Below are 24,707 nucleotides of genomic sequence, written 5' to 3'. Positions count from 1 at the left end.
TACTTGTCAGCTTTGTCGTGTTATCATTTTAGTAGAGGCACAGAATGAAAGGAAAGAATAGGAAATTAGGGTGAATTGTCACTTGGTACATTTCTGTTTTGTGTGGGTGGGCTTTTTTCTTCTATTTGTGTGTTTAAAATTTTAATTTATTCTTTATTTGCTGGTCAGAGGGAGGACAGGCTTAGAGAAAGGACCTGATGTAGAACAGTTGGGATTTGGTTAATCTGCTTAGAAATAACATTAATCAGTGGCTCAGATACTGTCAACAATACAGGGCCTTCTAGCCCCATTACCTTCCCCGTTCTCTTCTTGCTTGTCCTTCCTGTGCAGTCTTTGGTTTCATTTAGATTTGCCTTTTTATTTCTACTGGGTTGTTTTCTACTGTTTCTTTGATATTTTTACTTCATATTTAAATTTTTGAGCTTCACTCCTGCTTTGTCATGTGAATGTATTCGGTCTTTTACCTTTTTACTTGGGTCGTGGAGGATATGAATATGTAGTAATCCATTTACCAAAAGCATTTTTCTCTTAACTATATGCTGAAGCATAACTTTGTATATAAAAAAACTAAGATCATGACATCTAGCCTAACTTTGTATAGCTCTTAATAATTAAAATGTCAGAGCTGTAGGTATATGTCAAAAATAAGTTCAGTTCAGTTCAGTCGCTCAGTCGTGTCTGACTCTTTGCAACCCCATGAATCGCAGCACGCCAGGCCTCCCTGTCCATCACCATCTCCCAGAGTTCACTCAGACTTGCGTCCATCGAGTCAGTGATGCCATCCAGCCATCTCATCCTCGGTCGTCCCCTTCACCTCCTGCCCCCAATCCTTCCCAGCATCAGAGTCTTCCAATGAGTCAACTCTTCTCATGAGGTGGCCAAAGTACTGGAGTTTCAGCTTTAGCATCATTCCTTCCAAAGAAATCCCAGGGTTGATCTCCTTCAGAATAGACTGGTTGGATCTCCTTGCAGTCCAAGGGACTCTCAAACACATGAAAAGATGCTCAACATCACTCATTATCAGAGAAATGCAAATCAAAACTACAATGAGGTACCACTTCACACCAGTCAGAATGGCTGTGATCCAAAAATCTGCAAGCAATAAATGCTGGAGAGGGTGTGGAGAAAAGGGAACCCTCCTACACTGTTGGTGGGAATGCAAACTAGTACAGCCACTTTGGAGAACAGTGTGGAGATTCCTTTAAAAATTGCAAATAGAACTACCTTATGACCCAGCAATCCCACTGCTGGGCATACACACCGAGGAAACCAGAATTGAAAGAGACACATGTACCCCAATGTTCATCGCAGCAGTGTTTATAATAGCCAGGACATGGAAACAACCTAGATGTCCATCAGCAGATGAATGGATAAGAAAGCTTTGGTACATATACACAATGGAGTATTACTCAGCCGTTAAAAAGAATTCATTTGAATCAGTTCTGATGAGATGGATGAAACTGGAGCCAATTATACAGAGTGAAGTCAGCCAGAAAGAAAAACACCAATACAGTATACTAATGCATATATATGGAATTTAGAAAGATGGCAATGACGACCCTGTATGCAAGACAGGAAAAAAGACACAGCTGTGTATAATGGACTTTTGGACTCAGAGGGAGAGGGAGAGGGTGGGATGATTTGGGAGAATGGCATTCTATCATGTATACTATCATGTAAGAATTGAATCGCCAGTCTATGTCTGACGCAGGATACAGCATGCTTGGGGCTGGTGCATGGGGATGACCCACAGAGATGTTATGGGGAGGGAGGTGGGAGGGGGGTTCATGTTTGGGAACACATGTAAGAATTAAAGATTTTAAAATTAAAAAAAAAAAATAAAATAAAAAAAAAAAAAAAATAAAAAATAAAAAATAAAAAAAAAAAAAAAAAAAAAAAAAGAGTCTTCTCCAACACCACAGTTCTTCGGCGCTCAGCTTTCTTCACAGTCCACCTCTCACATCCATACATGACCACTGGGAAAACCATAGCCTTGACTAGATGGACCTTTGTTGGCAAAGTAATGTCTCTGCTTTTAAATATGCTATCTAGCTTGGTCATAACTTTTCTTCCAAGGAGTAAGCGTCTTTTAATTTCATGGCTGCAGTCATCATCTGCAGTGATTTTGGAGCCCCCCAAAATAAAGTCTGACATTGTTTCCACTGTTTATTTTCTTGGGAAGTTTCATGCCATTTGGACAATTGTGATTCTAGGTGAATATATACTTTCTTCTTTTTTTATTACTTAATACTACTTTTGGTTATCTTCCTGAGATCAGATTCAATTATTATGCATTAAGAGATTCCTTTAAGCCAGGTCCTTAAGATACACTTCATCCAAGTGACCTTGTGAGGCTGATATTTTTGTCCCTTTTCTTAAAAATGCAAGAATAAGACTCAAAGGGTTTAACATGTCCAAAGTTACACAGCTAGTAAGTAGCTGTCCCTGAATTCTAAATCCTGTGTTCTTTCCATTGTTACTAGGAGGCTTTATGAAGTAGTGGTTAGGAAAGGCCCTGGAGTCAGACTAGACACTGATTTGAATCCCAGTTCTGTCTGGGAATTTTTTTTAGTATTTTTTAGCATCTTTGGACCTTGACATCTTATGTTTAAAATATAATTACTGTATTAAATATAATTACTATTAAATATATTACTATTAAAATATAATTACTGTCTTGTTTGTTGCTAGGCTTATAAAAGTACTTAGAGTATTTGGCATATAAATTCTTGATGAATATTATCAAACACACATTGAACATTTGCTGTATTATTGAACATACTGGACCTGGGCATATAGTTTCTACTCAGAATCTGTTGAGGAAGTCTTCTGACAGTTTTCAGGAAGTATAGGCTGCCGTCTGTGGGGTCGCACAGAGTCGGATACGACTGAAGCGACTCAGCAACAGCAGCAGCAGCAGAGTGCTGTGAAGTCATTTCAAGGGAAATATAACAGCTCTGGAGGCCAGGGACAATTTGAAATCTGAATGATAGCTAGAAATTAGAAGGATCATTATGGGGTGTGCGTGTGAGTATTTCAAGCTATGGGAAGAGAACATGTAAATCCAGGTAAGGCACTGTATTCCTGGACCTGAGAAAAGTCCATGAGGGAGAAAGGGCTGTGAGACTGGTTAGAAAAACAGGCAAAGGCCATATTCAGCAGGGTCTGAAGGTCATGGAGAGTACTTAGACACATTGTGTCAGGATGTAATTCTGATGTCATATTGCCTCTGTCTGCATTCTTAGATTCTAAGTTTCTATTAGGATAGATAACAAAATTCCCTATTTTCACATTTTTTTAGTTGCAGTACAATTGATATAAACATTGTATTAAAGTGTACAACATAGTGATTTGATATTTGTATACTGCAAAATGAAGGGGCTTCCCAAGTGGCTCAGTGCTAAAGAATCTGCCTGCCAATAAACCTATGTTTGACCCCTGGGATGGGAACATCCCCTGGAGAAGGAAATGGCAACCCATTCCAACATTCTTGCCTGGAAAATCCCATGGACAGAGAGGAGCCTGGTGGGCTACACCATCCATAGGGGCACAGAGAGTTGGGCATAACTGAGTCACTGAGCGCACACAAGAGCACACTGCAAAATGATCACCGCAGTATGTCCAGTTAACATCTGTCACCAGACATAAAGTTTGTTCTTCTTATGGTCACAGCTTTTAAGATTTGTTCTCCTAGCTAATTTATTTGAAATTTGAAATATGCAGTTAAGTTTATTAACTCTAGTCATCATGCTGTGCATTGCATCCTGATGACTTTAGAAGTAGAAATTTGTACCTTTAGACCCCTTATTTGGACCACCGTCTTGCCTTAGACAGTTAATAATCTGTTCTTATATTCTTGACCTTGGCGTTTCTGTTTTTTTTAATTTTCTATTCCACATATAAGTAAGATAATATAATATTTATCATTTTCTGTCTGATTCTACTTAGCATAATGTTTCCATGGAGATTTCATTCTCTATGGCTGAGTAATATTCCATTGTACATGTATATAACATTTTCATTATCTGTTCATCCATCTGTTGGCCTTTGGTTGTTTCCATGACTTAGCTATTGTAAGTAATGCTGAAACGAGCATGGGGGTACAGAAATCTTTTCAAATTAGTGTTTTCGTCTTCTTTGGGTAAATACTGAGAAACATTATTGTTGGATCATGTGGTAGTTCTATTTTTCAATTTTTTGAGGAGGCTCTATATTGTTTTTCATAGTGACTGTACCAGTTTATCCACATATCCCCACAAACAGTACAGACAGGGATTCTGTTGTCTCCACATCCTTGCCAACAATTTTTATTTCTAGACATTTTCACATAGCCATTCTTACAGGTGTGAGGTGATATCTCATTGTGGTTTTGATTTGCATTTCCCTGGTGATGGATGAAAGGTGAGGTTTTTCATATACCTGTTGGCCATCTGTATATCATTTTTGGAAAGGTCCTCTGCCCCCTTTTCAGTTGGACTGTTTATTTACTTTTTGGTGTTGAATTACATGAGTTCTTTTAATATTTTGGATGTTAACCCCTTATCAGATATATGATTTATAAATATTTTTTCCATTCCATAGGTTGCCTGTTTGTTTTGCTGATCTTACTTCTTCCACATTTTAAATTTCTTATCTTTTCATGTTGTACACACTAAAGAATGCTTTAAACTAGTTAGATAAGCTGTCACTGACGCAAACATATTCTGCAAATCAAGAAAATTTTTTAAAAAGTAGTGTTTAGTTTGGAAAGAGGCAGTGTTATTGGTGAACAAGAATAAAATTTCAGTTGAGTCGTTTTTAAAAAAGAATTTAATTGGTTTCAGAATATAACACCCTTCCTGATGGCTTCAGATGGCTTTATTTGTTCATAAATAATTTGACTTTCGATTTAGCCTCTTTTATCATATGAATGCTTCATTAAACAAATGGAGTTTGCTCTTTATAGCCAAGTGGGACCATATTCAACCACATGGTAAAGCTGAGAGGACGTGGTTGTATTTAACAGTAAAGGCCATTTATCTGGCCTTTTGCCATCTGGAAACTCTAGTTAGTATTCCCAATATAAATCTTCAATCTGCTAACCAGATTGATACTGGTGTTTAGCTACAGTATCACAATGTCAGAAAGGCCTGTAAAAATATAAACTAAAGAGCTCTGTAATTTCTTTAGAGAACACAACAAAACTACACCAGAAAAGAAAAGTACATTCTTCCCACCCTAGTCATTGTCTGGGTTAAAAGCCTACATTTTAGAGGTTCTTTAGAAAGCTAAATGGTAAAAACATTTTTACTTTCCACTGCCTGGAAAAGGCCAGTGACTTACATGTTCAGATTTGGCAAAAGGTTGCCCCTATTAGTAAAAGATAATCCTGAAACACTGAAAACTGAAAACACTGAAAAAATAGCTCATAAACTGTCAGTTTTCTCTCCCTATGCCCTGCCCTCTTTGTAAATAGTGATTTCTGAAATTTGAAAGCATGGAGATTAAAAAAAAAAAAAAGCCTATCATATAATCCTTGGGGCATTCAGATTTACTTTTAAATCATACTTACTCCTAGGACCTGTAGAGGTGTGCAAGAAATGCTATTCATCTATTTAAGTTAAATTTAAATTTGAAGCTCTCTTCTTATTAATCTGGCAGTAAGTTTAATATCAATTATTATTGGGGCTCCCTCCTCCACACTGCAAGGGCTTGTATAGAGCGAAAACACTGGCAGAGGGACCCCTCTGGTCCCCTGTGGCGTAACTACTAACATTCCCCATGTTTGAGCCTGCAGGGTTGGCTAAAGTATTGCTCTGCATCTCTGTGCTGTGTAGAACACAGGGCATCTTGTGGTGCCAGAGGCCCAGTGTCCGGGGGCAGCCGTCTTTTTTGAGGCACTGTGGTTTCCCTTGGCCTCTGAGGTAACAGAGCTTGGAAGCCCTCTTCTCTGGGAAGTTGGCCGGCATCCATGCCCTTCCTGCTAGCCCCATTTCTCCTCTCTAAGCTCAGAGAGAGCCCTTCCTGCCTCCTCTTCCTCCGGACAGTTTCCTCAGTGAACACAGGCTTTCCCTAGAGATAAGAAGTCTATCATGTATACTATCATGTAAGAATTGAATCGCCAGTCTATGTCTGACGCAGGATACAGCATGCTTGGGGTTGGTGCATGGGGATGACCCACAGAGATGTTATGGGGAGGGAGGTGGGAGGGGGGTTCATGTTTGGGAACACATGTAAGAATTAAAGATTAAAAAAAAAAAATAATAAAGTAAAAAAAAAAAAAAGAGTACTGCCCTCCCTCTTAAGCCTTCCCTCCCAAGTAAAAAAAAAAAAAAAAAAAGAAGTCTATTTGTCTTTGCTAGTTCCAGCTTTCCAGCTTGCAAAAGCTTCTCAGGTGAGGAAATACAGAGTGCTTCATTAACAAAGAAAGGCTTAGAAGAAGTAGGGGAGAATAAAGAGAACTTTCAGTGTTTTCATTTAAAGCCTGTTGTTATCAACATATGTCCTATTCATGTCTGGTCATTATATACTGAGCATCATTTCTGCATTTGGAGAAATGTCCACATTATGGCTCCATCTTCCCTGGGTCAGAAATAGAACTCAAATTTGTAGCCTCTTCTGCTGCTTAGATGTCATTCTCCAGTTGGAGGCACTGAGGTGAAACTGTGAGTTGGAAGAGAACCATGTGTGAAACGGGCTCTGTGCTGAGCGTAGGCTGCAGCAGAGAGTGTGGCTCTGTGGGAGGTGGTGGTGTAGGGTTGAGTGCCTGCTGGAGACCTGGCGTTAGTATTAGTTGCAGTAGGGTTCTGACATTTGGTGTTTGGTGACAGGGACAGATACAGCAGTTTTCTTATCAAGCCAGTTTTAGAACACAGTTTTGGGTGTTTTCCAAGAAATTTAGCCCTGAGCTTGTTTTTCTGGATGTCTCAATGATTGTGTGAACTGAAAATCAGATTAATCTTGAATCTCTTCACTGCAAGGAGATCCAATCAGTCAATCCTAAAGGATATCAGTCCTGAATATTCATTGGAAAGACTGATGCTGAAGCTGAAAGTCCAACACTTTGGCCACCTAATGTGAAGAACTGACTCCTTGGAAAAGATCCTGATACTGGGAAAGATTGAAAGTGGGAGGAGAAGGGGATGACAGAGGATGAGATGGTTGGATGGCATCACTAACTCAATGGACATGAGTTTGAGTAAGCTCCAGGAGTTGGTGATGGACAGGGAGGCCTGGTGTGCTGCAGTCCATGGGGTTGCAAAGAGTTGGACATGACTGAGCGACTGAACTGAACACCCAAAGAAGGTAGGCCCCCATATAGTCTTCTGAATGCCCTTTCCTCTCTGCCCAAGCTCAAGCCCATTTTCTACCCCCATGGCTTTCCTTTTACCACAATAACAAATTTTTAAAAAAATGTGACTGCATACTGTATATAGTTTTTGTTTCTGTGTTCTTTTGCTTAGCTTAATGCCTTTGATATTTATCCGTGTTGTATGTGTCAGAAGTTGGTTCCTTTCTGTTAATGAGCTATTTTCCAATGTATGACTATGCCACAATTATTTTTTTCATTCTCGAGTTGCTGTGCATTTGAGTTTTCCCCAATTTTTCTTGGCTACTGTGAGTAAAAATGTTATAAACATTTGTATACAAGATTTTTTTTGTGTGTGGATGTATGTTTTTACATCTCTTGGAGAAATACCTAGGATTAGAATTTTTGGGTACTATGATTAAATACTAACTGTAGTATGCCAGGCTCCTCTGTCCTCCACCATCCCCTGGAGTTTGCTGAAATTCATGTCCATTGAGATAGTGATACTGTCTAACCTTATTATACCTCTTTTGCCTCCTTCCCCTTTTGCCTTCAGTCTTTCCCAGCATCAGAGTCTTTTCCAGTGAATCAGCTCTTCACATCAGGTAGCCAAAGTATTGTAGCTTCAGTATCAGTCCTTCCAATGAATATTCAGGGTTGATTTCTTTTAGGATTGACTGGTTGGATCTCTTTGCTGTCCAAGGGACTCTCAGGAGTCTTCTCCAGCACTGCAATTCAAAAGCACCAGTTCTTCGGTAGTCAGCCTTCTTTATGGTCCAGCTCTCACATCCTTACATGACTACTGGAAAAACCATAGCTTTGACCAAATGAATCTTTGTTGGCAAACTCATGTCTCTGCTTTTTAATACACTGTCTGCTGCTGCTGCTAAGTCGCTTCAGTCGTGTCCGACTCTGTGCGACCCCATAGATGGCAGCCTACCAGGCTCCCCCATCCCCGGGATTCTCCAGGCAAGAACACTGGAGTGGATTGCCATTTCCTTCTCCAATGCATGAAAGTAAAAAGTGAAAGCGAAGTCACTCAGTCATGTCCGACTCTTCGAGACCCCATGGACTGCAGCCTACTAGGCCCCTCTGTCCATGGGATTTTCCAGGCAAGAGTACTGGAGTGGGGTGCTGTTGCCTTCTCCCATACACTGTCTAGGTTTGTCATAATTTTCCTTCCAAGGAGCAAGTGTCTTTTAATTTCGTGGCTGCAGTCACCGTCTGCAGTGATTTTGGAGCCCAAGAAAATAAAATCTGTCATTGCTTCCCCTTTTTCGCCTTCTATTTGCCATGAAGTAGTAAGACTGGATGTCATGATCTTAGTTTTTTGAATGTTGAGTTTTAAGCCAGCTTTTTCACTCTTCTCTTTCACCCTCATCAAGAGCTCTTTAATTCCTCTTCACATTCTGCCATTAGAGTGGTATCTGCGTACCTGAGGTTGTTTATATTTCTCCCAACAGTCTTGATTCCTGCTTATGATTTACCCAGACTGGGATTTCACATGAGGTACTCTGCATAAAGTTAAATAAGCAAGGTGACAATATACAGCCTTGTCATACTCCCTTCCAAGTTTTGAATGAGTCAGTTGTTCCTTGTAAGGTTCTAACTGTTGCTTCTTGACCCGCATACAGGTTTCTCAGGAGACAGGTGAGGTGGTCTAATCCTTCCATCTCTAAGGATTTTCCACAGTTTGTTGTGATCCACTCAGTCAAAAGCTTTAGCATAGTCAATGAAACAGAAGTAAATGTTTTTCTGGAACTCCCTTACTTTCTCCATGATCCAACAAATATTGGCAATTTGATTTCTGGTTCCTTTGTCTTTTCTAAACCGAGTTTGTACATCTGGAAGTTCTCAGTTTATGTACTACTGAAGCTTTGCTTGAAGAATTTTGAGCATAAGCTTATTGGCATGTGAAATGAGTGCAAACGGTACAGTAGTTTCATTCTTTGGCATTGCCCTTCTTTGGGATTGGAATGAAAACTGACCTTTTCCAGTCCTATGGCCACTGCTGAGTTTTCCAAATTTGCTGACATATTGAGTGCAGCACTTTAACAGCATCATCATTAGTATTTGAACTCGCTCAGCTGGTCCTATTCTTAAATGCTGTAGCTTACAGTATATTTTAAAAATCACATACTGCAAGTTCTCAGACTTCTTTCTTTTTCAGAATTTGGCTGTTTTAATCTTCACTTTTACACATACATTTTAGGAGCAGTTTGTTTCTACAAAGCAGTTCACTGGAATTTTGACTAGGATTGTATTAAATCAATAAATGAATTTGGAGAGACCTGACATCTTAACATTATTAAAATTAATGGCCATGGCTAGTCTTTTTATTCAGGGTCCTTAAATTTTTCTCAGGAATGTTTGATAATTTTCATTGTATAGGTCATATAGATAGTTTGTTAAAGTTATTTCCAAGTGTTTCATCTTTTTGGTGCTATTGTAAAAGTGATATTATTTTAAATTTTAATTCCAAATATTCACTGTTATCACATAGAAATACAGTTGGTATTTGAATACTGACTTTGACTTCTGCAGCCTTGGTTAACTAATTTATTAGTTAGAATTTGTTACCTTTTAGCAGGTCCATTAGAATTTTTAATGAAGATGATTGAGTTATCTACAAATAATTGGTATAATTTTTCTTTTCCTTTCCAATCCATATGCCTTTTGTTTCTTATCCTTGCCTTATTGCAAAGGCTAGGACCTCTGTGTCAAAAGGATATGGTGAGAGCAGATATCCTTGCCTTGTTTCTGATCATAGGAGGAAAGCAAGTTTAGCCATTAAGTGAAAGTAGTCTTTTGTCATTAAATATAATGTTCTCTCTCTTTTTTTATAGATGTTTGTTACCAATTTATGGAAGTTTATACTCTTCCTTGTTTGAAGAGAGTTTTTATAATAGGTAAATATTTTTGTCATTTTTCTGTACTCATTGAAAAGACTACACGCACACATACACATATTTATAGTTTTTAGTATATTGGCTTGATAAATTATGTTGATTTCAAATACTGAATGAATCTTGCATTTAAAGGGGTAAATATCACTTGTCATGATTAATTATTTTTCTATATATTGCTGGATTCAATTTGCTAATAATTTGTTAAAGGCTTTATGCCTATATTTAGAAGGGATGTTAGTGTGTAATTTTCTTAGCATATGTTGTCTTTGTTGTATTTTAGTATCAGGGCAGTTTCAGCCTCATAAATGAGTTGGGGAGTGTTCCCTTTTTTTTCCTGGAAGAATTTATATATAGAATTAGCATTATTTTTTCATTTGGCAGAGTTCACACTTGAAGCCATTTGGACCTGGTATTATCTTGGTCAGTGGATTCTTAAATGGAAATTAACTCATTGTTTTAAATGAACTGTGGTGTTGGAGAAGACTCTTGAGAGTCCCTTGGACTGCAAGGAGATCCAACCAGTCCATTCTGAAGGAGATCAGCTCTGGGATTTCTTTGGAAGAAATGATGCTAAAGCTGAAACTCCAGTACTTTGGCCACCTCATGCAAAGAGTTGACTCATTGGAAAAGACTCTGATGCTGGGAGGGATTGGGGGAAGGAGGAGAAAGGGACGACAAAGGATGAGACGGCTGGATGGCATCACTGACTTGATGGACGTGAGTCTGAGTAAACTCTGGGAGTTGGTGATGGACAGGGAGTTGGTGATGGACAGGGAGGCCTGGTGTGCTGCACTTCATGGGGTTGCAAAGAGTCAGACACGACTGAGCAACTGAACTGAACTGAACTGAACTGAGGGGTAGTCAGGTCATATGTTTTATAGAGAGCTTTGGTAGTTTCTGTCTTTCAAGGGATTTGTTCATCTCTATTTCCAAATGTATATTAGCATAAAGTTATTTATAATATCCCTTTGTTATTCTCTCAATGTCTCTAGGATCTGTAGTTATGTCCCTTCTTTCATAATGGTAATATGTATCTTCTCTTTTCTAGTCTTAATCAGTCTGGCTGAAGATTTATCAATTATTGACTTCTCAGAGAACCAGCTTCTGATTTTAGTGATTTACTTCATTAATAATTTTCCTGTCTTCATTTTTTAAATTTCATAGTATCTTTTAAGAAAGCAGTTCTATTGACTATTTATTTTGGCTGTGCTGGTTCTTGGTCGTGGTGCACGGGCTTTTCTGTAGCTGCAGAGAGTGGGGGCTGCTCTTTGTTGCAGTACACGGCTTCTCATTGTGGTGGCTTCTCGAATTGCAAAGCATGGGCTCTAGGGTGGCTGGGCCTCAGCAGTCACAGCACATGGGCTCCATAGTTGCAGTTCCTGGGCTCTAGAGCACAGGCTCAGCAGCTGTGGTGCACAAGCTTAGTTGCTCCAGGCCATGTGGGGTCTTCCTGGACCAGGGATCGCAGGTCCCAGGCTCTAGAGCACAGGCTCAGTAGCCTTGGTGCACAAGCTTAGTCGCTCCATGCCATGTGGGGTCTTCCTGGACCAGGGATCAAACCTGTGTCTCCTGTATTGGCGGATGCATTCTTTACCACTGAGCCACCAGGGAAGCTCTGAATTCTATATTATTTTAATACTTTCCTTCTTTTGACTTGCTTCTGACTTTTCTTAGTTTCTCAAGGTAGGTGCTAAGGTTGTTGATTATAAACCTTTCTCCTTTTATACTGTGAGCATTGAGATGCTGTTAACTTTCCTCAAAATAGTGCCTCATTGCCTCCCATAAAATTTTATATTTTATGTTTTAATTTTTATGCAAGAAATTTTCTGATTTTCCTTGAAATTTGACCTTTGACTCATGAATTATTTAGAAGTGGATTTTTATAAACATTTGATGATTTTCTGGATTTCTTTCTGTTATTGTGTTCCAATTTAATTCATATTCTTGGTGTGATTTTTAATTATTTTACATTTGTTAAAGTTTTATAGCTCAGAATATGACCTGTCTTGGTGAATGTTACATGTGCACTTGAAAATACTATGTATTTCATGATGTTGGGTAGTGTGTCTTAAAAAAAATCTCAGTTATGTTAAGTTCATTGGTAGTGTTTAGTCAGTTCAGTTGCTCAGTTGTGTCCAACTCTTTGCGACCCCATGGACTGCAGCGCACCAGGCCTCCTTGTCCATCACCAGCTCCGAGAGCCTACTCAAATTCATGTCCATCGTGTTGGTGATGCCATCCACCTTCTCATCCTCTGTCGTCACCTTCTCTTCCTGCCTTCAGTCTTTTCCAGCATCAGGGTCTTTTCCAAGGAGTCAGTTCTTTGCATCAGGTGGCCAAAGTACTGGAATTTCAGCTTTAGCATCAGTCCTTCCAATGAATATTTAGAACTAATTCCCTTTAGGATGGACTGGTTGGATCTCCTTGGAGTCCAAGGGGCTCTCAAGAGTCTTCTCCACCACCACAGTTCAAAAGCATAAATTCTTCAGTGCTCAGCTTTCTTCACAGTCCAACTCTCACATCCATACATGACCACTGGAAAAACCATAGCCTTGACTAGACGGACCTTTGTTGGCAAAGTAATGTCTCTGCTTTTCAATATGCTATCTAGGTTGGTCATAACTTTTCTTCCAAGGAGCAAGCATCTTTTAATTTCATGGCTGCAGTCACCATCTGCAGTGATTTTGGAGGTCCCGAAATAAAGTCTCTCACTGTTTCCATTGTTTCTCCATGTATTTGCCATGAAGTGATGGGACCGGATGCCATGATCTTAGTTTTCTGAATGTTAAGCTTTAAGCCAACTTTTTAACTCTCTCCTTTCACTTTCATCAAGAGGCTCTTTAGTTCTTGTTTTCTTTCTGCCATAAGTGTGGTGTCAGCTGCATTTCTGAGGTTATTGATATTTCTCCCGGCAATCTTGATTCCAGCTTGTACTTCACCCAGCCCGGCATTTCACATGATGTGTTTTGCTTCTAAGTTAAATAAGCAGGGTGACAATATACTGCCTTGATGTACTCCTTTTCCAATTTGGAACCAGTCTATTTTTCCATGTCCAGTTCTAACTGTTGCTTCTTGACCTTCATACAGATTTCTCAGGAGGCAGGTTGTTTAGTTGTTCTGTATTTTTACTGGTTTGTTACTTTTTTAATTGATTTTTTATATATTTATTTTATGTACTCGTTAATGACAGAAGAGTGTTCTAATCTCTATGATTTGGATCTATCGGTTTTTGCTTCATGAACTCTGAAGCTCTGTTGTTAGGTGCATACACAAGACTATTATGTTCTTAGTGATTTTGACTCACTTATTATTTAATGTACCTCTCTGTCCCTCTTTTGGTGATCTAGTTCTCTTCTCTTCACATGCTGCTGCTTTCTCAATCTGTCCAACAGGAGAAAGGTCCTATTGGATTTTCCAGGCACTGTTGTATTTGGTACATCTTTTGACAAGGATCTTATGACAGTTACCTCATAAACAGCTGTCTGGTCTGTAGGTGCTGATTCCTGGCACAATCACTTGTATCCAGAATGTGAATGAGATCCTGTGTTACAAACCATGGTGATCTGTGTTTAAGGAATTGCTTCATTCTGCCTTCTCTGAAGGCGGTTTTGATTGTAGTAGCAATCATATTATCACGTTCATCATGACATTGCAAAACCGGGTCTATCTTTGTGGCTTGCCTCTTTATACATATAATTTTAATCACATTACTCAATTTTACAAAAGGATTTGCAAACCCAGATGTTCATAGCAGACAGGTGGGTATCCTGACTGAGTAAAGTGAACCATATTGTAAACAGTAGGGAGTGGTGGGGACTGTGGCAATGGGGAGAGCTCATAATTTGTCTGAAGAGGCAGTACTAATCAACTGCTGTGAGAAATAGAAGCCCAATATTACTAACACCTAGAGTTTTTAAAGATAAGTTGGTAATCTAGAGTTTTATATTATTTAGTTGTAATTGAAAGTACTTAAAAATGCTGAGTGGGTCATAGAATATAAGCCGAACAGAATATCTGTGTAAATCATCTGTAACTTTGCTAGTCTGCAGTCAGTCCTGTAAGGGAATTCCTAAATGGAGTCGAACATCTGTGCCCTAAGCCAGGTGTAAAATCAGAAGAGAGTGATTGTAGTGGGAAACTTGCTGTAGAAGATTCCAATAAGGTCACATCACGTTCTAGGAGTTATTGCAGAGTAGAAGTCACCCGTGTAATAGATATGCCTTGTCATGAAGGGGCCAAGTAGGCATGTGTATATACTTTTGATTGCTTGCAGAGTCACAGAGGGGCATGCTAATTAATGTAGAGTGTGAGCACTGATTCAGTACAAGGCCTTGGCCTCCCTCTGTCTCACCTCTGGGCCTGCTTTAAGGAAATAGTTTCATTATTTGGGGCCCCTGGCATGCTGTTTGCCCTTGGCATGTTTCTTGAGGAATGCTTGTTGTTATAAAGGAGGAGTCAGTGAGAAGGCACTGCTGTGACCTTTAAAGGGACACCATAATACCATGGAATTATAACACTGCAATACCATGGGACATGTGTACAGTCAGAAGATGAAGATGTGTAATTTTATGGTAGCCTGCCTTTCTATACCAACAATAAAGTATGCATATTGTTTAATATGGCATAAAATGAAGTAGAGGCTTGGCAGTGATCCTGTAAATTGATGAATGTAGATGACCTGTGCATAATAGAGCCATCTACATTGATCAGATTAACCAAATACTTACTCTTCATTTAGTTTAGTGCTGTGTTGATAGCCAACACCTAATTTAATGTCAGTTAACATATTGTTTTCTAGTTAAGATTGCAGTTAATATTATATAATGAACATCTGGTGGCTCAGAAAGTAAAGAATCTGCTTACAATGCAGGAGACCTGGGTTCAAGCCTTGGGTCAGGAGATCCTCTGGAGTAGGAAATGGCAACCCACTCCAGTATTCTTGCCTGGAGAATTCTGTGGACAGAGGAACCTGGTAGACTACAGTCTATGGGGTTGCAAAGAAGTGGACATGACTGAACGAGTAAGACTTTCACTTTAACATTATATAATAATAACGGTTGTAAAGATACATTATTTCATCTGATTAAAAATTGCTTGACATACGAAGAGAAAATGATTTTCTTTAAAAATCCCTATGATGTTAGAGACTTGTGTTATTCCATAATTTCTTCCAGGAAATGAGTATAGCATAAAATTTTTGTTTTTTTGAAATTTATTTCAGTTTGATGGAACTAAAAACTTGAATTTGAACAGGCTAAGAGAATTTTATAACTTTTGTATCCATGAAATAACACTTAAGAAATCATGTGGAAATCATATAAGCCAATACACTTTATGTGACTGCTGATACTGACATTTTGTGTGAAAGGACAGCATAGGTCCCCCCAGGTACCATAAAATCCTTTGATGCTTTGCTAACTGTATTCCCAGAGCAGTGTTCTGGGAGTTGGGCTGATCCTGAAACATGAAAACATGCTCCATAGACGTCGGCAAACACTATTTCAACATCTCAGTTGGAATGCTTGTGCCAATGCTGCTTCTGAACTTTGGGTGTTCTGGCTCTCATGGAGCTGTAGGGGAGGCCTTGTGTCCTTTGAGTCCAGCCCATCACTGTCTAATTCCTTTGTTCTCTTGGCTGTGTTGTGTGGATGATCCTTCTTCAGATTTCTAAGGATTCTTTGCTGCCAGCTTTTTTTCCCTCTAACATGTGCCTCTTGGTCTGAGAAAATGTGAATCTTTCTGCTTTAAATCTTGGGAAATAGAGCTCTAAAGAAAGAGTATAGACAACTGTTATTTATGGTTTCAACTCTTGGGAGGAAATAGGGCCATGTGCTTTATGTCTTTCTTGTTTAATTGCTAAGAGTCATTCAGAATTCATGAGTTGACTTAATTTTTCTTGGGCTAAAGTACTAAGAAAAGATTCAAGTCTGCAAAATGCTGCCAATTCAACTCTTAAATTATGCATTTTACATGTAAACATTGCAAATTGTAAGATATTTTAAATGAATTTTTAATTCAGTTATTTAGCATTAAAGTTTAAATTCTTGCCTAGAGTTTCAAACACAGAAATACACTCTAAAAGAAAGTATTTCATTTAAAAAATAATAAAATAGAAAAAATTAATTATTTAAATTTTGAAACACATTCATTTCCTTCCTTCTTTACACTTTTGAAGAAATTTTCATTTTTATTCAGTATGTTAAATAGGAATCTTGAGACACAATCACAAAGCAACTTTTTGTTTTCCAAGAGTCTGTTTAAATTTATTCAAGATCCACTTTTTTTTAGATGAAAATTTAAGTAGGTTACACATTTTTTTCTGATCACTCTGAGTTTAAAAATAAAGCAAGAAAATCTCAATTTATATACAGATATATATGTGTAGTTCTCAGAATGCTTGTGATCTACCCAGTAGTTCAGAGGTCAGCCTCCAGCTTCCTTCTGCCAGAAGTCTCATTAGATAGCCCTTTCAGACAGAATCTAAGGCAGCCCTGCACCAGCTTTTACGTGCGTTCACTTCTCATCCACTCAGATGTGCTTTGCTGTGACAGATTCAGGGAAGGTAGGCCCTTTTGCTGGGTGGGAGTGGAATGGGACTGACGGCACACCACAGCTCTCCACAAAGTTTCTTTACTGACTTTCACACCAGAGCAATTTATTCCCTATGTAGTCCTAAAAGTTACATTGCCAGTTTTAAGCCATCTTTGTGCAAATCCTTCAGTATAGTCAGTCTTAAAACTTGTTTTGATGTCTTGTATCTTATATCTGACATTTAAGGTGTTGGGTGACTTGCCAAATTCTGTTCATAGAGAATTCTAATAGCTCAAGAACATAGCAGACTATTTATGTTACGCTCTGTGTATGTGAGACTGACAGTAGAGCAGGTACGTTAATGTTTACAAATAAACTGAGGTTTTAATTGCTCAGTTTTGATCTTGGTAAATAAGTGCCCCATCACCTTAATCGTACTACGAGTAATAATATCATTTGGCTTTTGGAGATATGCTCTGGGAAAGAGTTTGAAATGGTAGAAAATATACTCCATCAAAAGTCAGAAGAAATAGGTCCTAGTTTTAAGATCTTTGGCAGGATTGTCTCTTTGGACCATAGTATTTTCATGTGCAAACTGACTTACTGAGTTTTTATTGTGGGCTTACTGTATTGGAGTTATTCATGTACCTCACAGTATTCTAATGAAATTGTCTTAATTACACTGATGAAAATATGATTACAAGTTGAATATGTTCAAAATGAAAGAACACTGCTTTACAAGACCCTGATCTTTCCATGAGGGGTTAGGAAAGGCTTTTCTGTTAGAAGATAACACTTGAGTTAATAGGAAGAATGAGTTCAGTTCAGCTGCTCAGTCGTGTCTGACTCTTTGCAAACCATGAACCACAGCACGCCAGGCCTCCCTGTCTATCAGCAACTCCTGGAGTTCACCCAAACTCATTGAGTTGGCGATGCCATCCAACCATCTCATCCTCTGTCGTCCCCTTCTCCTCCTGCCCTCAATCTTTCCCAGCATCAGGGTCTTTTCAAATGAGTCAGCTCTTCACATCACGTGGCCAAAGTATTGGAGTTTCAGCTTCAACATCAGTCCTACCAGTGAACACCTAGGACTGATCTCCTTTAGGATGGACTGGTTGGATCTCCTTGCAGTCCAAGGGACTCTCAAGAGTCTTCTCCAACACCACAGTTCAAAAGCATCAATTCTTCAGTGCTCAGTTTTCTTGATAGTCCAATTCTCACATCCATACATGACTACTGGAAAAACCATAGCCTTGACTAGACAGACGTTTGTTGACAAAGTAATGTCTCTGCTTTTTAATATGCTGTCTAGGTTGGTCATAACTTTCCTTCCAAGGAGTACGTGTCTTTTAATTTCCTGGCTGCAGTAACCATCTGCAGTGATTTTGGAGCCCCCCAAAAATGAAGTCTGACACTGTTTTCACTGTTACCCAGTCTATTTGCCATGAAGTGGTGGAACCAGATGCCATGATCTTTGTTTTCTGAATGTTGAGTTTTCAGCCAACTTTTTTACTCTGCTCTTTCACTTTCATCAAGAGGCTCTTTAGTTTTCTTCAGTTTCTGCCATAGGGTGGTGTCATCTGCATATCTGAGGTTACTGATACTTCTCCTGGCAATCTTGATTCCAGATTGTGCTTCCTCCAGCCCAGCGTTTCTCATGATGTATTCTGCATATAAGTTAAATAAGCAGGGTGATGATATACAGCCTTGATGTACTCCTTTTCCTATTTGGAACCAGTCTGTTGTTCCATGTCCAGTTCTAACTGTTGCTTCCTGACTTGCATACAGATTTCTCAAGAGACAGGTCAGGTGGTCTGGTATTCCCATCTCTTTCAGGATTTTCCACAGTTCACTGTGATCTACACAGTCAAAGGCTTTGGCATAGTCAGTAAAGCAGAAATAAATGTTTTTCTGGAACTCTCTTACTTTTTCGATGATCCAGTGGGTGTTGGCAATTTGATCTCTGGTTCCTCTGCCTTTTCTAAAACCAGCTTGAACATCTGGAAATTCACTGTTCACATATTGCTGAAGGCTGGCTTGGGGAATTTTACGCATTACTTATACTAGCGTGTGAGATGAGTGCAATTGTGTGGTAGTTTGAGCATTCCTTGGCATTGCCTTTCTTTGGGATTGGAATGAAAACTGACCTTTTCCAGTCCTGTGGCCACTACTGAGTTTTCCAAATTTGCTGGCATGAGTAGGAGGTTATTAAGTAAAGTGTTGGGTGTGGAGCAGAGCAAATCAGAGGAAAGGCAGAAGACAGGGCAAATGCTCTGACTGAAGAAGTCAAGAGAAATTTAATTGGTAAAATGGATCAGATTTGATCATGGGTTGGGTTTGGGTGATGGTAAGAGAGTAGAAAGAATCAATGAAGATTTATAAATTTCCGACTTGTCCAATTTGATTGCTAGTTGAGGCCTTTGCTAGCACAGGGAACTCTAGAAAGGAGCCAGATAGGTATATAGGGGATGCAGGCTTGGAAGTGAAGATCAAGAATTTGATCTTGGACAAGTTGACTTGAGGTACCTTTGAGATAGCTACTTGGAGATATGATAAGTATTCAGATATGGAAAGAAAACCAGAAATAAATTGTATCACCAAAGCTACAGGAAGACTGTGTTTCAAGGAGAGGGAAATGGTCATCACTGTTAGATGCTCCTGAAAGTCCAAGAATGAATTCAAGAGTTTTGGAGCCATCAGGAGATCTCTGGGAAACCTAGGGAGAACTGTTGTTAAGAAGTCATGTTGGCCAGAGTGGATTAAGACTGAATGGTAGACGAGTCTGGAGAGAGTGGGTATAGGCCGCTCTTTCAAATAGATGAGTGGTGAGGCATCAGAGAGAGGGCAGCCCCTGGAGGAAACCAGGGGCTGGAGGGAGGGAGGAATTCTGCACTAAGCAGAAATACTTGAGTATGTTTAAGTGTTGTCAGAAAGTCTTAAGTGTGGAGGGGGGAGGTTGAGGTTACACGAGAGGGGACAGTCTGTGATAAGGTTACTAAGAGGGCCAGGAGGATGGAATACTAATTATGCTCAGATGAGGGGGCAGGGTTCACCTTAAATGAGCTTCTCTAAGAGGAGAGAGGAAAAAGAGGACTAGGCAGGTCGAAGCTGACTTGTAGGTTTGGAAGCAGATGAGGGAGTTTTCATTGGATGACTTTATTCAAAAATCCATACTAATTTAAAATTTTGTGATTCTGTAATAGAGTAGTGATAATAATAATAAACATTTATGGACTGATCTCTATGTGCTATGTGGTGGTTAATTAGTCAAGTGTGGTAGTTAAGTATACATTCTCTGTAGATAAAGTGTCTGGATTTGAATCCAAGGCTGGCCATTTTCTGTGTGACCTAGAACTGGTTGTTATTTTCTCTGGGCCTCAATATCTTATATATGAGCTATGAAATATATAAGATCTCCAGGGGATCTTCCCATTCCAGGGATCGAACCCAGGTCCCCCACATTGCAGGATTCTTTACCAGCTGAGCTACCTGGGAAGCCATAAAATACTTTATAATATTAAATGAGAGCGAGAGTGTTTGTATGTGTATGCACATGTATGTGTTTATATATCCAGTTCCAGTTCAGTCGCTCAGTCGTGTCCGACTCTTTGCGACCCCATGAACTGTAGCACGCCAGGCCTCCCTGTCCATCACCAACTCCCGGAGTCCAGCCAAACCCATGTCCATCGAGTTGGTGATGCCACCCAACCATCTCATCCTCTGTCATTCCCTTCTCCTACCTTCAATCTTTCCCAGCATCAGGGTCTTTTCAAATGAGTCAGCTCTTTGCATGAGGTGGCCAAAATGTATTGGAGTTTCAGCTTCAACATCATTCCTTTCAAAGAAATCCCAGGGTATATCTTCAGAATGGACTGGTTGGATCTCCTTGCAGTCCAAGGGACTCTCAAGAGTCTTCTCCGATACCACAGTTCGAAAGCATCAATTCTTCTGCACTCAGCTTTCTTTATAGTCCAACTCTCATGTCCATACATGACCACTGGAAAAACCATAGCCTTGACTAGATGGACCTTTGTTGGCAAAGTAATGTCTCTGCTTTTTAATATGCTATCCAGGTTGGTCATAACTTTCCTTCCAAGGAGCAAGCATCTTTTAATTTCATGGCTGCAATGACCATCTGCAGTGATTTTGGAGCCCCCCCAAATAAAGTCAGCCACTGTTTCCCCATCTGTTTGCCATGAAGTGATGGGACTGGATGCCATGATCTTAGTTTTCTGAATGTTGAGCTTTAAGCCAACTTTTTCATTCTCCCCTTTTACTTTCATCAAGAGGCTCTTTATTTCTTCTTCACTTTAGTGTTTAATTGAATAGTCATTGGAAGGACTGATGCTGAAGCCTAAGTTCCAGTACTTTGGCCGCCTGATGCAAAGAGCTAACTCATTAGAGAAGACCCTGATACTGGGAATGATTGAGGGCAGGAGGAGAAGGGGGCGACAGAGGATGAGATAGTTGGATGACATCACTGATTCAATGGATATGGGTTTGAACAAACTCTGGGAGATAGTGAAGGACAGGGAAGCTTGGGGTGCTACAGTCCATGGGGTCAAAAAGAGTTGGACACAAATTAGTGACTGAATAACAGCAATGTGGACTTGCTTTCTGTGTCATCAGCTAAAGTAGTGACTGAGGGAGCAGTTACCATCCAACATCAGCATCAGATACTGCCTTCATTACACTCTTCTGATGATGAAAGTATTAGCCTTATTTTACAAATAAGCAGTGTTAGCAGAGAATAAGTGACTTATTTGAGGCCCCACAGCAAAGCAGATGAAAGAGTCAGATTTCAAACTAGGCCTTATCCAGCTTCAAACCTATGCTTTTACGAGTTTTGAAAGCAGCTTATCTAGAATATTTCTTTTGCAGTTATTTCAGTGCCTGAGATTTCATAGTTAATCTTATGTAAAAAAGAGAAGTATACAGCATTGTAATTCACCTATACTTCAGTTAAAAAAAAAAAAAAAGAAAATTAAAAAAAACAAGGTAAATGGAAGTCAGTCTTGCACAGCTTTTGCCACCCCGGAGTCTGCCCTCTGCCAGCAGACTTGCTCCTGCTTCTCATCCCAACCCCGGTCCTGCGAATCGCCTCTTCCTTTACTGGAATCCTGCCGTATTTTGGTAGTTTTCCCACCTACATCTCTATGTTTCATCCTCTACCTTTCACTGCCCCCCCGCCTTTTTTCTTTTTAAAATTATGATTGTGTAAGTTCAGCTTGAAATTAGTGATTTAAGGGTGGAGGGTGTACGTTATCCTGTTCAGTTAAAGGGGGTGGGGCACATCCCCTGTGCTTCTTTGGAGTAACATCTCCAGAATGAAGTGATGGAGGTTTTGTGCCAGCTTGGTGTCCACAGGTACTTTTTAAATCTTATTTGTGTATTCAGTTTTGGCTGTGCTGGGTCTTCACCGCTGCACGGCTTTCCTGCAGCTGTGGCGAGTGGAGGCTGCTCTGGCTGTGGTGTGTGGGCTCCTCATGACCGCTGCACGGCTTTCCTGCAGCTGTGGCGAGTGGAGGTTGCTCTGGCTGTTGTGTGTGGGCTCCTCGTGGCGGTGGCCTCTCCTGCTGTGGAGCGTGGGCTTAAGCGTGTGGGCTCAGTGGTCGCAGCTCTCAGGCTCTAGAGCACACGCTCAGCAGTTGTGGCACACGAGCTTTGTTGCTCTGTGGCATGAGGGATCTTCCTGGACTAGGGACTGAACTTGTGTCTTCTGTATTGGCAAACCGATTCTTAGCCACTGAGCCACCAGGGAAGCACCCACATTTACTTTTAAAAACATCTCCACTACATTTATAATAATCATTGGAACAAATACCCTCCCTTTACATATTTCTACCCAGGAGGTGGCTTTTTCCTGCCATTGCCTGTTCTGTGATCAAATAACCTTTGCTGTTTGCCTCTTAGGTTCTTTCAACTTTCCTTTTTAAAATTAAGAGACTTTCCCTAATGTTATTTAACTTAAAGGCTTTTCCTGATATTATCAAGTGCTTTATATTCTACCACAGATGGCTCATTTTATGAAACATTTCATCCTGCAAATTTAACTCCCCAGAGTTTCATCAGACTATATGTGAAGAACAGGAAGTTTTATAGAAGAAAGGTGCTATGAACATTTATTTTTTTATACTAATTGTAATCGTAACTATGTTATTTTATTACTTTTTTGGGAGAACTGAGATAATATCACTTCAAAATAAAACAGTTTGAGATACTACCATGGACTTAATGTATTTTTTATAGTTAGAATAACTTCATTGTTGGATTGCTTTGGCTTAACCTCCTGTAGTTCCCATACAGTTCCATAGTCCCAGAGGGCGGGCATTCTTTTCAGAAGAGATAACAGTTGATTTTGACTTGCCAGGAGTTAGCTCTGGTAAGTTACTGTTTTCTTTTTTTGAATTTTAATAATGATGCTGGGGTATAATTTATACTACAAAGAACTCACCCATTTTAAATATAAAATTAAGTTATTTTTAGTAGATTTGTAGAGCTACACGGGCATCAGAATAAATCGGTTTTAGTTCTCCATTGCCCTGGAAAGTTCCATTGAACCTATTTGCATCAGTCTCTTTTCCTTTCTCTCTAGTCCCATGCAGCTAAGCCACGGGTTTGCCTCTTCTTGCTACAGATTTGCCTTTTCTGGACTTTTCGTATTAGTGGAATAATACAGTATGTATTAAGAGTTGGGCATGACTGAGCGACTGAACTGAACTGAACTGAACTGAGGCTTTGAATCTGGGGTCCTTTTACTTAGCAAAATGTTTTTGAGAGGCTCATCCATGTTGTAACATGTATCAGTAGCTCGTTGCTTTTTATTTATGCATAGTATTTCATTGTATGGCTATACCACATTTTGTTTATTCATCAGCTAATGGATATTTATATTTTTTCCATTCACAAGTATGAGATCAATAATGCTGTTATAAGCATTCATAGTCTTTGCATGGACGTATATTTTCATTTTACTTGCGTAGATTCCTAGGAATGAAATTTCTGGGTTGTATGGTAAGTTTATTCCGTGTCTATGTTAATTTTTTTTAAGGAACTGAAACTATTTTCTGAAGTTATTGTACCATTTTACATTCCCTCCTGCAGTAAATGAGGAGGATTCCAGTTTCTCTGTATTCTCATCAGCGCTTCATATTGTCTGGATTATAGCCATTCCAGTGGCTGTGTGATGGTACCTTATTATGGTTTCAATTTGCAATTTCCTAGCAAGTAATAATGCTGAGCATCTTTCCATGTGCTTACTAATTACCTTTATTAAAATATTTACTCAGATTTTTGCCCATTTTACTATTAGGTTGTTTGTCTTCTTCTTATTGAGTTGTAATAGTTCTTTATATATTCTATATACAAATCCTTTATCAGGTATGTCATTTACAGATATTTTTCCCAGTCTATACTTTGATTTTTCATCTTCTTAATTAAGTCTTTTGAAGTACAAACTTTAAAAAAATTTTAATGAAGTCTAGTTTATTGTTTTCTTTTACAAGTTATGGTCCTGGTGACACATCGAAGACCTCTTTGACTAACCCGAGGCCACAAAAATTTTCTCCTGTGTTTATGTCTAGAAGTTTTATAGCTTTAATGCTTACATTCAGGCTTATGATATATTTTTTGAATTGATTTGTGTATGTGGTGAGGTAAGGCCTGAATTAAACTTTTTGCATATTAATTTTGAACTGTTCCAGTGTGATTTGTTGAAAAGACTATTTTCCCCTCCTTTAATTGTCTTCTGCCTCTGTTGAAAGCGTTTGATCATAAATACAGGGTTTATTTCAGAACTGTCAGTCCCGTGCCATTTGTCTGCGGCTCTGTTCTTATGCCAGTACTGCACTGTCTTGATTGCTATGGCCAATTTATAGCAAATTTTTAAATCAGATAGTGTAACTTCTCCAAATTCGTTTTTTTTTTTTTTTTTGGTATTCTTTTGGCTGTTCTACTTCTTTGCCTTTTCATATGTTTTA

At 39.2% G+C, this 24,707-nt stretch overlaps 1 protein-coding gene across 1 annotated transcript in view; it reads left to right on the top strand.

Annotated features, from left to right (window-relative positions):
- IGSF11 (immunoglobulin superfamily member 11) overlaps positions 1-24,707 on the top strand; it is a 140,946-nt gene that overhangs the window by 96,202 nt on the left and 20,037 nt on the right. The gene's annotated exons all lie outside the window — the stretch shown is intronic.

Source organism: Capricornis sumatraensis, chromosome 1, assembly GCF_032405125.1.
Source record: "Capricornis sumatraensis isolate serow.1 chromosome 1, serow.2, whole genome shotgun sequence".
Taxonomy (NCBI): Eukaryota; Metazoa; Chordata; class Mammalia; order Artiodactyla; family Bovidae; genus Capricornis; species Capricornis sumatraensis.
Note: the sequence above shows the minus strand (reverse complement) of the source record. Positions and strands in the feature narration are given on the sequence as shown.